The sequence below is a fragment of the Seriola lalandi genome, unplaced genomic scaffold (genome assembly GCF_002814215.2).
Source record: "Seriola lalandi dorsalis isolate HSWRI2012SDOR001 ecotype SW California unplaced genomic scaffold, Sedor1 jcf7180002054334, whole genome shotgun sequence".
Lineage (NCBI taxonomy): Eukaryota > Metazoa > Chordata > Actinopteri > Carangiformes > Carangidae > Seriola > Seriola lalandi.
The window spans coordinates 231,456-246,109 of record NW_019524887.1 but is presented as its reverse complement, the minus strand read 5'-3'; positions in this window follow the sequence as shown (position 1 = coordinate 246,109).

The following is a 14,654-nucleotide window of genomic DNA, read 5'->3' as shown; positions in this document are numbered from 1 at the left end:
GTCTCAAGGATAGCCAGGCAGCCTGGCAGCTTCACACCACTGTCAGCTGGGGACACTAGATCACTGCAGTGGCAGGGACACTCAACAAAGATCATCCTCACCTCCATGCTGCATTGTAAACATTAACAGCAGTGTGTGTGTGTGTGTGTGTGTGTGTGTGTGTGTGTGTGTGTGTGTGTGTGTGTGTGTGTTCTTTTATTTTTCTTTTCGTGAGCTTGAAGTGTCCTCTAAGGGATTCTTTGAGGGATTAGTTTATGCTCAGGATTTAGGTTTAAGGTTAACTTCAGAAGAAGGATTAAGTTGTGGTTAAGAGGTCAAGGAGTGAATCTAACCAATTAAGCTATATAAGTATAGTAATACAACAAATGAATGGCAACAGCTACTTCTTGTTGATGTGTGTTTGGCTGTAGCTATGCAGCTATACATCTGTTCTCCTTCTTTCCATTTGCTTCTCACTTTGTGTTTGTCTAAGAATCACAATCGGACAGAGGTGGGAGGGAGGGGGAAACACTTTTTCTTTTTTTTTTTTATGAAAAAAAATGCCAAAATGAAGGAAAAAGAATTTTGCTACACCCGCTGTTTCTGTTAGCAGAAAAAGCACTGCTATATCCTCATGAATTGTCTTGGCACTTCAGGCTGCCAGAAGCAACCATTTACAGCCCGTCCTCATGACTCATCATAATGAAAAATCTTCACACCAAAAAGTCTGTAGTATTGAAAACAGGAAAGTTTCATTGCAGAGTGGGAAAAGTGACTCACTTTTACAAAATGATAACTGAAATACAAGTACAACTTTCTATGGATTATAATGAAGTAATTAGCCATCTCACAAACTTTGACTGGAAGATAACATTCGTTAGAATGGGATCATTTGTCATCATCAGTTTCAGGAAAGTCTGAAAATGAATGCATTCAATTTATAGGATTAAACCCTTCAGTTATTTCTAATGCAGTTTGTGCCTGCTGGTGAATTACTTAACTCTTAATGATATTAGACTTATATTCTTTTTAATATAGCTCTTAATTATGTGAGTAAATCCAGTAAGTCTGGCATGCAGATATGTAACCCTGGTACATTACAATGCAGCAATACAGTCCTGGAATAAATAAAATGCTGCATTTGTGTTCTACTGGCCTTTATTAAATCATTCATTACTATGCAGTCCAATGCAATACCACAACAAAGTACAGCCTAAAAACTTAATTAATAATTAACCGCTTAACCATTAACTGACAATAACAATACGACTAATACTACCAATTAAACAGTTAAAATAGTCTGAGACATCAGTACCATCTATTCTCTGCTGTGGGTCTCACAGTCAACAGCCTGCGCACCAGTCACTTCAACGTGTTGCTATTACTGATTAAAAACCAGTGGACAAGCTGCCAGCTATGCTGACGGCTGAAAATTCAATGTGTCTTTTGTTTTTGTTTACACTTTACAAAGTTTGGCTACTATTTGCTATTTGATTTAATTAGTTAGTTAATTTTCCTACACGTGAGAAGCTATTGTGCCAGTTATACACAGAAAGCTGGGCGTCAGAGGACTCAATATGTGTTTTGTTTACAGACACTTATCCATTCGAAATAATACATTTTAATCTTGTCGGTTAACGGTTAATAGTCGGTTAATGAGCGTCAGCTATCCGTCAGAAAGAAAATTCAAAACAAGCATCCCTCGTCAACACACAAACAACTGAAGTATGTAATTGTAAAACTGAATAATTTATTAATAATTTGACTGTCACACTGTTCCTCTTGGCCACAGGAAAGACAACTCTGACTGCTCCATTTCTGCAGTTGAGATATCAGGAGATGTTTGTCAGGAATATTAATAAGACCAAAAAGAAATTTGAAGACAGTTAAACTGGCCTTGCTGGACACTTGTGAAGCAGATAACAGACCCTGTGTGGACAGATGGGTGGAAAGCAGCTAGGCTAGCAACATTAAGGCTACAAAAAAACCCATAATACATCACTCTCACAGCAACAGGGACACTCAGTGGAACACGAGCTGGCTGTTCTACATAGCAGGATATCTAGTCCCTGAATATAAGATGATTACATTGTAGCCATGCTAGCAGTACGGCTTCAGGGATATCCGTGGATCGGACAGTCAGCGACTTTGGTCCAGACTGAAAGATCTCAATAAAAAGTCATTGGATTGCCATTAAATTTTGTGCAGACATACATGTCGTCCAGAGGAGGAATCCCAGTGACTTTGGTGATCACCTTTTTTTATGAACAAAGTTTCAATTTGTCCATATTGTGATTAATTGTTGATATCTTATCAGTCTCAGCTGTATGCTCAGTGCTACTTAGCAACACTAAAGTTTACCCTCCAAACATAAGCATATTCACATTGTCGTTGTTATCATGTTAGCATGCTGACATTAGCTTCAAGCACTGCAGCAACTCCTGTAGTGAGACTGCGCAGAGCTGATGCTCCTTTGGAACAACCAGGAAAAAATATTCATGACCAATAAAGTATTCTTTGCAGAGCCATTGTGTACATTGCATTAAGTGGTATATTTTCTGGGTCCCAGTTTTATAGTATGTAAAGTATACAGTATATACATTCAAAAGCCCCGTGCTGTGCATTGTGGATCCTGGGCTCCATTAAATTTTGTATTGACAGGACAGACCTTGGTAACAAGGCAAACAGAGAAGCCAGCTGTGCCTTTGGGGAGGTTTGCTTATTAACAGGCAGGGAGTCAGAACACACACTGAGACACAGAGGCAGAGATCACTATTGAGCTGTCTGTCACCAGGGAAATTGCTCCTGTCCATACACCGCAAAAAACATCCTTCTCAACGAGTGATTTATTTATTTCATCAGTCCTAAAATCATGGCTCACCCAGTGTGGCCACCTGAGGAGAGGCCAAGGGGGGAGCTTTTAATTCAGCTTTTTTATTCCATATTTTCTTCTTTTGTCCATCTGTCCTTCGCACTATACACAAATAGCTCCGGTGCAGTTTTGACTCATTGTAGGGGGGGGCTGACTCATCACACAAATGCTTATTCATTTGTATTATTTAGTGTAACACAGCGTCTAAAGCATCTGTTTTTCAAATGACATGTTTAATTTTGCCCCGCTTGCTTTTGTCTTTGTCTTTTAACTTAACTTTTCTTAACTCAGTCTGCCATTAAAACAGAATCACCTCATGCATTTTCAGGGCTTTTTCACATGCTAATTAACTTTTTCTCTCTTCTAAATTTTAAGTGTCTTCAAACTAATTAGATTACTCCAGTGACAGGATAAAATCTCTGCAAAAAAAATTAAATGAAAAGTTGATGTATATCAAAATTAATTAGTGAGACTTGTGTATCTCATCACCTTGTTCGAACTTTCCACTCAACTTGTAGTATTTATATGGATCCTCTGCATTGGACTGAATGACTCTATAGGAGGGAGTTGATTTAGCGTTGTTCATCACTCTGGACCAGCATCGTAGGAGGAGAATAATGAAGCTCATTGTTTGCACTGAGAAGTCTGAGAAGATCTGTCACAGCAGGTGAGGCCCTTCCTTTCCAGCTGGTGCTAATGAAGCCTGCTAGGACTCTCCACAGTTTTTCATCTCCACTGTCAGAACAGGCTTTAGAGATTAAGTCACATAGAGACCTGCTTCTCGTTTTTTGAAGTGAAGTTATATAAGAACAAGAGGGCCGAACCACGCATCATCAACCCATTCCTCTTTACAGTCTGTAGGGATTTCAAAGTGATTGCTCGTCTGAAATGTACCAGTGAACTGAAGTGGAGCTTATTGTGACGTCCACTTTGTGGAAATTTAATCAGAGTACAAGGAAGGTAATAATTACAATTCGGGTACGTTTTCATTAAAAAATTATAGAACGTCACAGCAGGTGATATAAGATGTGAGCTGTAATCTTGTTTTCAGTTTGTTTTCAGGGAAGCAGCCAATTATTATTTTTATTATCAATCAATTATATCAATTTTATTTTATCATCGCTTAGTCTCAAGCATGTTAGAAAACTGTAAAAAGAAAAGAAAAATACCTATTACAAATTCCCCCTAGAGCCCAGCTTGTTTTTCCTGACATTTGAGAACCTGTATACATTTGGTACTTTTTGCCTTAAAGATTAACAGTAATGATTTATTTTACAGGTCCATATCTACCTAGAAGGTTTTCTGGGAATAAATTTAAAATTTAGAGCTAATTGTAGGGAAAATTTGAATTTGCTTAAAATAACTGCTCCTATTCACTATTTATTTACTATCGGGGATTTTATTTTTCATATTTGTTGCATTGTTTATTTGCCTATAGAAATTTCACATTTCCACGTGTTCAGTTGACCTGTTGTGCTCTGAGTAAAGGACTAGGGTTATGGTAGTAATTAATTGGAAGAACACACTCTGTTTTCTCTATAATTAGTACCAAATTGAATTAAATTATTAGTAGATATTTGGGAAATTATTTGCAAATTATTATTTGGAAACCGCAGACCCATAAAATAAATACCACATTACCTAAAATGATTATTCAGTTATCGAAACAGTTTTGGATTAATTTTCTGTCAATAAACTAATAAATAATAAACTAATCATGTCAGCACTTAAACAGAATGATAAATACATTCAGTCTTTTACATCTTAACATTATCTTTCACATACTACTTTCTACTGGTATTTTGCATAAGGTCATCTCATCATTTTATTTGTCTTATCAAGAATATTTTCTGACTCAAGGGATCTATCTCTAGCTGTAAAGCTATATTGGCTAATGGAGGTCTTACTACATTAAAATGGGGTCTCTTGATTATAAAATGACTTTCATATGCCAGAGGTTCAGATTAGTGAGGTTTCAGTGCCTGTGAAACTCGGATAATGTCTCTAAAGGTCAACTTCTTTATGTAGGTCTGGGTTTCACCAGCCTCTAAGCCTGAACAATGCAAGGCCCAGTTTTGTCACTCTCATGGTTTTGTCTGCTCCCAGTGAGGCCCTAGGTGCAGAGTGAAATGAATCTTGGGTAAAGGCTCAATTAAAAGGCGGAATCCTTCGGCATGCCGGAGGCACTCTGCGGTCTCTCTAGTCTGAATAGAAAGTGTCAGGAGGCGCTAAAGCATTGAGCGGTGACCGTCAACTCAGACTGACAGCATGTCATCTCTCTTCTCTCTTCGCTTCACAAAGCAGTGCCGCCTTCTCAACGCCCCCACTAATACAAACACACACACACACACACACATTTTACACATACCACATCCATATCCCCATCTGTACATACTGTACATACCAAACACACACAAGTAGAGCCTCCCACGCTTTAGCTGTGAGGCTTTTAGTAACTGTGGTGAGTAACTCATTGACTCAGACAAATATTATCATATTCTGTCTTGCTCACTCGTCTCTCCTGCTTACACACACTTATCCCAGTGTCCATGTAGCACATTAAAGGCATGCACACACACGTACTCTCGCTCGCTTGCTCAGGAATGCACATTCACACAGAGGCATGTGTACACACACTCACAAAGTAATTAGTGGGTAGGAGTTCAGAGTCCTGGTGGTTTGTGGTCTGGTTGCATTAGAAAAAAACTCCAGTTAGCCTCATTAATCTTGGTATCTGCACAAGGGAAGTTAAACCACCGTCCTCTTTTTCTCAACAGCTACGCTGCACAAAACAGCATCCGACGCACAAGCTATTAAATATCCTCAAGAGAACTCAGCATTGCCATCATTGTATGATGATTACAACAGCATGTCCCCATATGAAACTGGCCTTGATTTGAAGAGGTTTTTATCAACCTCTTTCTTGATTTGGGTGCTGGAAGAAACAGAAGCGCTTTGTTAACACACCCAAGTGTTTAAAACGGTTGACCCAAATGTGCCCAACTAAAGTACCATTAGAAAGAAAGCAAAGTGGATCTGGAGAGGTAAATCGCACAATCGTTTCAATCACATGGACGTTGGGTGCAGTGGCATGCTGCCGAACTGGGGCCATTTCTATTCAAATGACTGGAGTCACGTGTTTCAGGCCGTTTGCGCTTGGCTGAACCCAGCACCCTGGATTGGATCACCAATTTAAGGTCCCTGATTTAGAATGCTGAAGTGGATCAGCGGATGATTCACCTTCCCTTGGCATGGAGACACATACAGCATCAAGCTGCATGTGTCTGCATGCCTTTCAGCACTGGGCAACCCACTGAGCTCACTGCGATAGCTTCCAGTATATATTGTCTTGGGAAGAGCTTATGTGTACAGCTGTAAAGTGGTAATCTACAAGAACTTGTTTGTTTTCATTATGGTGACACATTTGGTGCTAAGCCATCATTGCTCTGGTGTTTCTGCACTGCACTTCCCAGCATCACTTGGCAAACGATCCGTGTGACATTGCTTTCCTGGAATGTTTTTGTGAACTGACTTTGAATATCTGTGCATCTTCTTTTTTTTTTTGTCAGTTCACATGATGGAATTGATCGTTCATGCTTACTAGAAGAGATGCACCGATCCCACTTTTTACCTCAGAGTCAGGGCTGCAGAGCCACTGAAGAAACTGAGGTCATGTCCTTTGTATTTTTTTGGGTGTTTTAGCCACATAGGGTGAGATTACATACGTTGTATTTTTCCAACAGGATTCATTGTTTTGCAACATGAACGTTTTGAGACAGTTAATTTACTTAGAATTTAGTTAATTGCATTGAGTTTGTGAGCATTGAATGAATTTACTTGAACGAATCAGTCTCTGAGATAGCAAAATAATACACCCACTTCATTAGCAACGTTTTGGTCCTCTGAACTTCATACAGGCAAACAGCACTGGCACTGTTTATATGTAAACAGCCTGGGAAAAGTCCACCAATCAGCAGCACCTCCTAACATCCATACAAATAAGGTCAATGAGCTCTTCTAATTGAAAACAAGAATAGTATATTTAATGTCAAAAGATAAACCACATAGATACATTCATCTGATATGATACTTCCATATATAACTGACTCAAATAGATACAATTAGCATAGAAAAATACATACACATATAATAGGACTTTTTTTTCAGTATAACTCACAACGTGTAAATGGCTGGAAATTCTGCATAAATGGGATTGATTAATCACCACTACTAAAATTAATTAGTTCAATTTCCAAACAAGCCACTGTAACTCAACATAACGCATTATTTCCTGTACCCCACTGGACTTCCTGTAGTAGTTCCCTAAACTGTTGACTCACTGATGTAATATCACTAGTGTATTATATCCATCAGCGTTAGAAAAACAGTAGAAAGTGCATTTATTCACACAAAAATTTTGCAGAGCATCACTTGAATAAAGGTAGACCACCTAAACTCGATTACATAGTCCAGTGAACTGGGAGAAGTTACAGGAATCTATTCTGTCAAAGCTCAGAGCTGTGAAATGTATTTTATGAAAGGAGAATACATTTGCTCATGTTTTGTCAGTCTTTCCCAATTCAGCCCTATAATTGTAGATGTGCATTGACAATGCCAGAATTATTCGGCTGGTACTGACCCGACCACTAGGAATGCATTGTCAATAATTGATGCCTTCAGACGTAACTGGTATTAATATACTCACTTGCACAGTATTATATTTTACCCAAATTTATTTAAGGTCATTCATTTTTATCTGAAAGAGCTCGACATGTGTTAAATTGCTTGCAAATGGACGACTGCCAAAGTTTCTTCATATCTCAGTTGGATAGAACTGATAGGAAACTAGTTCACTGCTGTTTATAAACTGAATTACAGCACATCATTTCTGGAGATATTTAAATCTAAGAAATGACCAGAGATACACTTGTAAGACTTTGTTTTACTCTAATTTGTGATTCATTAAATAATTCATCTCAACTTCGTAATCAAAGATTCTTTTTATTTGGATTGGTTTGATGTAATAATTTATGGCAAGTTATTTATTCATTATGAATCATTATTCACCATGTATTCATCAAACTTATCACTGATCGGTAATATCAAGGTGCATCAGTGTTATTTGACAATGAGCTAATGGCTGTGACCAACTGTTGGGAATCAGATACACATTTCTTTACAGCAAAATTATACGTTGATTTCAATCTCACATTCAAAGGTAGGAAAACATCAGAAGAAAAGAACCTGGAGCAACTCTCACTCACACACGTCTCATCTCCAAAAACAGCCACATCAGGTGAAACCATATTTCATCAAAATATAGGTTTGATATCATTATCCACGCTGAGGGCTGAGGAATTGTTGTTGGTATTCAACTGATAATTTCTCTGACCCACAATCCTCTTTGGTTACCCAGCAACAGGCTGTCTGACGATGTCCCCCAGGAGGGAGATCGGGTTTAAGAAGCAGGAGAAACAGGAGGCTGGCCTATGGCAAGAGACTTAGAAAAAAAGAGAGATGCTATCTTTTATCAAGTATGGCTGCATGAGCTGACCAGCACCAACTTTATCTAATAGAGGTGCCGCAGGATGCCTCTCGGTCAGCTGCTGCACGAGCAAAAAGGAAGCATGGTGCACTGTACCTAACAGGAGCAAAATATATAGCAGAGGCAGCTTGGCAAGAGGCTGTCTGTGGCCTTCAGTGGTGCCATAAACATTCTGCAGCTCAATATTCTTTGTGTAGGAATTTCATGTTATGAAAAAGTTTTTCATGCAGTACACCTGTAATTTCTCTTCCTGCTCCCAAGGTAATTTTGGCAACATGAATGCACCACCTGCTTGAGGGTAATGTGTTGCACCACAAAATGAACGTGAAAACAAAATGCAGACTGTGATCTGGAGGGATGTCTGCTCTCTGCATACCTTTGCATACCTATGAACAACATACCGCTGCTCCACATTGATCTGTTGTATGGAAATAGTACAACGTGTGATCGATTGGCTGCACTTGTCGGGGCTGTGCTCATCATGTGCGTCTGGGCAGAACAGGGAAGCAAGAGGTGTGATGGCTCGGTGAGTCAGCAAAGAATGACTTTTATCGTGTTGTCCTTGACTGAGAGGGAGCTGCACCGATGGTGGAAGACAAATGGCTGAGATCATTTACTTAATTAAAAGAAGCAATACCACACTTTGAAAATACTCCACTGCAGGTAAAAGTCTTGCATTCAAATTAAGTTTAAGTGCAGCAAGATGTACTTAAAGTTGTAACCCTTAGGAGTTTTAAGAGCTCAGACCCTGTTTGTCTTACTATTTATGGTTGACATTTTTTTCAGCAGAGGCCAGTTTATGTATTTTACATTCTGTAATTACCTCATCATATAATCATTTTCAATGTTAGTGGCACAATTCAGCCATTTCTGTGCTGGATTCAAATCACCTTCACACACACACACACACACACACACACACACACACACACGCAGACACGCACTGCAGCACAAGCTGCAGCACTACATTGTTTTATAACCAGTGCTGTGTTTTCTATTTAAAATCATATTCTGCAAAGTAGCTAGAGCTTAAAGTAGCTAAACTACAGCTGTCAGATAAATGCATTGGAATAAAATGTACAATATTTCCGCCTGAAATTACGTTTAGTAGAAGTAATGAAGGAGCATCAAATGGAAATATTCAAGTAAAGTAGGTTCCCCAAAACTGCTCCTGAGTACAGTATTTGAGTTAGTTATTCCATCACTGCCTGCATGTATACATTTCTGTCAGTATCTTTATGGAAACTGAAAAAACACGCTCTGTGTTTGTGCAATCACAACAATCATCGATTTCAAGTCATTTTGCACACATAAAGAAAACCCAAAAATATTTGATGATGACTGGATCCATAGGAATTCACAAGCAGACATCTTTATTGATGTGTGCACCTTTTCCATAGTTGCAGCTGCTTCAGAACAGACATTGATTCTAAATTCACCCTGCAGACGACTGAGAATCGATCCCTTTTTGTGTCGCCTAGATCTTCTGCCAAGTACAAACCTGGCAAATGTCTGTCTTTCAGATGAGAGAAAACGACTTTGTGTTCTGAGAAAAAAAGAAAGCACACCAACACTGAAGGCAATGATTTTTTTTTGTCTATGGTTCAGCACCCTAATTGAATTTTTTAATAACGCTCACCAAAAGAAGAGAAGGTAGTTTGCTCCCTCTCTACTGAGCCTCACTTCTGGATTTACAAGGCATTAACATTCTGGAGAGAATGGGCTGCTCTCCGTTGAGAGGAAGGAAAAAAAAAAACATTGTCAGGAAGCAATTGTCTGTAAATGAATGGCAGGGTCACCCACCACAGTAAAATGTTAATGAGGAACAGTACACTGGTTCAGAATGCAATAGGGCTTGAAAGAAGCAGTCTTGAATACAACACGCCACAGTAATTGAGGCGTACTCTCCTTGCCACAGCCACTAAGAACAAACAATATCAAAACATATGGCAATGTGGTCCCAGTTTGAAATTGTTTTCCTTAAGGAGCCAATTTCATAATAAGGTTCATGTGTCAACAAATAACAGTTATATTTTAGCATTTAAACTTTCACTCTCATCTGGAGTAGCTGTTGAATGCTGTAATAGAAAAGGCTTAAATCTCAGATTAGCAACACTGCAGCTAATAGAGAGGAGGGCAAAGGTCTTAGTCACAATGCTCCAGCAAAAGACATAAAGAGATATTCTTGTGTAACTAAAACATACATATGTATGACAGAGCATAAAAGCGCAGGTAGGTAGAAGGCCTTTCCTGGTAATGAGACAGACTTGATAAATATATAGTGCACATTGTTCTTTTGCACCTGGCAAGGCTTTATGATGTAAACCTCTCATGTAAAGGTTGTATCTTCTGAAGGACAAATTCACTGAAATGTCACGTCATATCTACCTCACACTGCAGTAGGTATAAGGAACTGTCATTGGAAGTCGTTTGATCAGCACTTGACGGACACGTTATAGAAACAGCGTGACCTTTCTGGAGTTTCTGTGGCTATCAGCATTTTGTGGAGGTGGTGCACAACTCAGTTGTATGCATCCACTCTCTACGGATACTGTCCTTTAAGAAAAGAAGTACCTGAACCCTATCACCTCAGAGTGCAGTGAATCTAGGTTTCATATTTGGACAAAGTTAGACTTTTCAATGTTTATGAAGGTGTTGCTGCTGAGTGTTGCCACTTCAGTCAGGATCTCACCTGTAATTGCAGCTGCCTCAGTAAATCTGTCATAAGGAATTAAAATGAACACAGTGGTAGAATAAGCATGGATCATAGCTATACATAGAATTTTACACAAAAGGACTTTGTGTTCCTGACCATAAATAATATAGGTAAAATAAAAAATAAAAAATAAAAAAAAAAGCTAAGGAAAGAGATGAAACTGACATTTGGGACCAATTAGAATTAGAGAGGAAGAAAAAGATGTGACGTGAATGAGTTGGTAGATTTTACAGAAGTTCCACATTTTCAGCCTCTTTGTGGCTGTAACACAGAATATGAGCATACAGGAGGTGATCACAACAGTCGGTTTGGAGAATAACTACTTGAAAGACCAATTTAAGAAATAGTCAACTAGCAGCAGCTTGTTTCTGAAAAACACAGACTCAAGGGCAATATAGTACACAATAAGGTGTCCAAGAACAGACTGTTACACACTATGTTCCTTTAACTAATAATAAGTCGCTAGGTATCTTTGGATCTAAACACTGACTGTCTTATTGCAGTACAAACATAGTATATTAGTTACTATTTTTTATTTCCTCCTATATACAGTTAGGAATCACAGTGAATAGTTTCAAAGAATGCATTATTTATTTATAGTTACCTTGACATTATTTACATACATAAAGTGAAATAGACCACCAAAATAGCTACAGAATAGTTGTGTCTTTACTGTCAAGATTCTCTAAACCAACAAATATCACATGTGAAAGAAAAAAGTTACTCAGGCACTCTTAGGCAGGGAAAAGAGCAATGACAGTAGTTATATTGAAGGAGCTAGAAAGTAAGTATATTTGCTATATAGCCAGCCTTGGCATTAACAACTGTTTACTTACTAGCATCAAACATTCCTTTACTCACCAAGAGCTGTCTCCTGCGGTCAAAAGCAACACCAATGAAGTTAACATACTAACCAGCTTACCTGCTCCGACCTGACCATCTTGTCACTGTCTGATATCGAGCCGTTGTAACGACCAGTCAGCCCTGAAGAAATGGCACCGCTCAGAGGGCGTATTATAACCTCTTGTATTGTAAACACAACTATGGAAGCTCTCTGCAAGACTAATAGCTGTTGCAAAACTTACAAATAGCGTCTTTAAAAGCCTTTATTTAGTCAAGAACAGTGGTTGAAGCACCAGCTGGTCTTCATCAGAAATAATAGTTGTTTGTTACACATCCTCTAACTATTCTGGAATATGTACAGAGCTGTTAGTATGAATTAAAAATTAAAAAATCTGGCTACATCTTAGACAAATATGCTTTTTTTCTTTTTCAATTATAAGACTTTTAATTATCACTTCACATGGATTCATATTTTCCGAAATATTTCCCTCGCATTAAATCAGGACTTGTCCTTCTCCTCAGTATTATGCTAATCAGGATGAAGCAATCGTACCCTTGTAGATTGTTCACTCACCTGACTCATGATTGCCTGAGACGCAGCACATAGTTCACAAAGTCAAACTCGTGGTATGCAACACAAGTTACTCCTCCCACAGGGTCTGACATCTGTGCATGGGCAAAAAAAAGAAATCCCCCAGAATCTCCTAGGAATAATGGCTGCTTATGCTCATAGTTTTAGTTATCATGATGCTGTAAAAGGAAAATCAATGGCAGCATGTCTCTGTAGCCTTTTGGCTGAGATTCTTTCCACCGGGTAACAATGTTTTTCACACGGCAGCTGAACTTCAAACTAAAAGCCTCCCACCATATGCAGCACTTAACTCACAGGTTGGTGCCTTTGTTCCCTGGGGTTGGACACTGTACCTGGAAAATTGATGTATGAATGCAACACACAGCACACGTTGGTGAGATTTGTGGAGAAAAATGGCTCAGGTAGCATGACCACCGTAATCCCAGGTCACACTTCTGATCCATTAGTCTGTTCTTTTTTCTTGGAGAATCAGTGAAATAATAAATGTTGGTCCTGTTGCCATTAGATAGAAGATGTGAATCCTGGTGCTAAAACACCAGCACATTGTACTGTTCTGGCTCTTGAGGGCAGTTTCCCCGAATATGTCTTCCCCGAGCATACGCTATGGTTCACCGAGTCCCTTCACCTGCTACACTGCTACCAGGATTTATAATTTTTTCTTATAGCAACAGTCTTCCCCAGTGTACTCAACCAATAGCTGTAAAATGTTCTCCAAGGTACTCTATATAGCATGTTAATTGTACAACCCTGAGGTGGAGATTTTCTGGGTAAAATCAATCATTTTCCAAAAACGAGTTATTCAAATGTGCTTGCTCTTAATGAACACGATATCTATCATCTGTGGCTCATTAGGTTCCATATAAGCACAGTCCATCATGGACTCATATTTAGATGATTCATGTCTTCATAAAGTGGGCAGTGCATCGTTATCTTTGCAGGATAGTTTTCTATACTTTGTAACACAAATGATAATATGATCCTAAATTAGATAAAACTGAGTCTCACTCTATATCTTGATAATTGCAACAGTCAGAAACTGAAACATTTGTCAAAAATACAGCTAAGCAGTCATTTCATAATTGCATGTTTACTTATTTCTGTCATTTTTAGTAGAAAAGTTATTTATTAAGGTTTTCACTTGTCTGGGAAATTTGCACAACTTCATGATGTACAGCTGGATGACAAATGATTTGAATTCTATTAATTCATTTGCATAAGCAAGTGTTTAATTAGAGCTCATCAATATTGTAAACTGAATTGATGTTAAAATTTTTAATACTGTTTATGCACCATTTTTCTGCAAATGCAAGTGCTTTGATGTTTATCTTGTAAAGCCCATATTTGTACATATACTGTAATGTGAAATGTGTCGCTGATAGCGATGAGCCCAGAGAGAATAGTCACCAAACTCTGCAGCTGCTCTCAGCTCTGTGGAGCATTTTAGCATCTTTCAGCTTATTGTTGTGGTTTTCCTGCGTGTAACTTTACTTTTTTGTTTCTCATAGCGTTGTCTCTAGCCACAACAGACAGCTGTTTTCAGCAAAAAAATACCCCGTTGTACATTCCCCGCTCAGCAGACAAAGTTAGCAACTTGCTGGTGAACACAGTCAGGCATTTAGCAGCTACTGTAGTTGGTGGAGCTAAATGGACCCATACCAGCTTGTCTCGTTACTTATCCCATAGCGTCTCACTGTAGCCCCCAATCTCCAATCGTTGTTCAGAGGGCAAATTATTAGCAACTTAACATAACAACGATCAAAGGTCTTGTCAAGCCACAATCACAGCTACCCACTCCTGGTAAGAAACCACATTCAGCGGCAGAGAAAGCCCACAAATAGCCCCTTTATTGCAGGTTTAACAAATAGTAAGAGCACAAACTGCTCCTTTACCCACACATTATCATTGTTGTATTACTCCGTGTGTATGGGTGTGAAAAAAACAATGAGCTTAAGAGCTGTTGGTAGACAGCTTTGTTTTTTTTTTTCCTATGTTGAACAGAGCAAGGCTAAGTGTTTCATGCTGCTTCCACTCTTTGCACCAAGGTAGGTTAAATATGTATTGTAAGGCACAGACATGAGAATGATATCTCACTCTTTGCTAAAACTGA